This window comes from Gossypium hirsutum, chromosome A11, assembly GCF_007990345.1.
Source record: "Gossypium hirsutum isolate 1008001.06 chromosome A11, Gossypium_hirsutum_v2.1, whole genome shotgun sequence".
NCBI classification, from domain to species: Eukaryota; Viridiplantae; Streptophyta; class Magnoliopsida; order Malvales; family Malvaceae; genus Gossypium; species Gossypium hirsutum.
This window is the reverse complement of record NC_053434.1, coordinates 29,506,695-29,507,908: the sequence shown is the minus strand read 5'-3', so window position 1 is coordinate 29,507,908 and position 1,214 is coordinate 29,506,695. Positions and strand designations below refer to the sequence as shown.

At 39.1% G+C, this 1,214-nt stretch overlaps 1 non-coding gene across 1 annotated transcript; it reads right to left on the bottom strand.

Annotated features, from left to right (window-relative positions):
• Window positions 1–245: 245 nt before the first annotated feature.
• LOC121210425 (small nucleolar RNA R71) lies at window positions 246–352 on the bottom strand. Its single transcript, XR_005905540.1, has one exon. It is a non-coding gene; the product is annotated as a small nucleolar RNA R71 (small nucleolar RNA).
• Between the last annotated feature and the right edge of the window lie 862 nt (window positions 353–1,214).

The following is a 1,214-nucleotide window of genomic DNA, read 5'->3' as shown; positions in this document are numbered from 1 at the left end:
TTGTTCAGTTTAATGGTTTGTAGGATGAGGATCCCAACACGCACTTGGTGAATTTTATTGAATTTTGTGATACATTCAAAATCAATGGCATTTCTGATGATGTCATTCGTCTTCGGTTATTTCCCTTTTCACTGAGAAACAAAGCTAAACAGTGGTTGAACTGGTTACCACGAGGGTCTATCACTACTTGGGAACAAATGACTGAGAAATTTTTATTAAAATATTTTCCACCAGCTAAAACGGCTAAATTAGGTAATGATATCTCTTCTTTTGTGCAGATGGATTTAGAAACACTTTATGATGCATGGGAGAGATACAAGGACTTACTGAGAAGGTGCCCTCACCATGGGTTACCGCTTTGGCTGCAAGTTCAAACGTTCTACAATGGTGTGAATCCCTCGACCAGACAAATGATTGACGCAGCTGCTAGCGGAACCATCAACAATAAAACATCGGAAGATGCCTATGAATTCATAGAGGAGATGTCACTAAACAACTATCAGTGGCAAGTTATGAGGACAAAGCCAACGAAAACAGTCGGCGTTTATAACATCGATTTAGTCACCATGCTCTCTAATCAGGTAGAATTTCTCAATAAAAAGATTGATAGTTTTCTTAGTTCTAAGCAGGTACATCCAGTAATGAGGTGTGACTCAAGCAGAGGAGGTGTGCATACAGAATACCAATCCTTCAATCCTACAACTAAAGAAGAACAAGTCAACTATATGGGTAACAATAACTTTGAATCTCAAAATAACCCATACAGTAATACCTATAATGCAGGTTGGAGGAACCACCCAAATTTCTTCTGGGGTGGTCAAGGGAATCAAAAGCCACAAAATCCTTAGGGTTTTCAACAATCACCTTATCAACAAGAGAAGAAACCAAACCTTGAAGAGATGCTTTCTAAATTCATCTTGGTGACAAAAACCCATTTCCAAAATACCGAGACATCACTTAAGAATCAACAAGCATCGATCCAAGGACTCGAAACTCAGATAGGCCAGCTGTCCAAACTAATCTCTGAACGACCACAAGGTAGCTTACCAAGTAATACTGAACCCAATTCAAGGGAACACCTCAATGCAATTAGCACTCAAAATAAGGACGGACTCATTGCACCTGAGCCAGAAATACAGCAAAACAACATGATGAACAAAGGACGAGAAGAGGTAAACAATAATGATCCCAAACAGGTAAGTATGAATCATGAA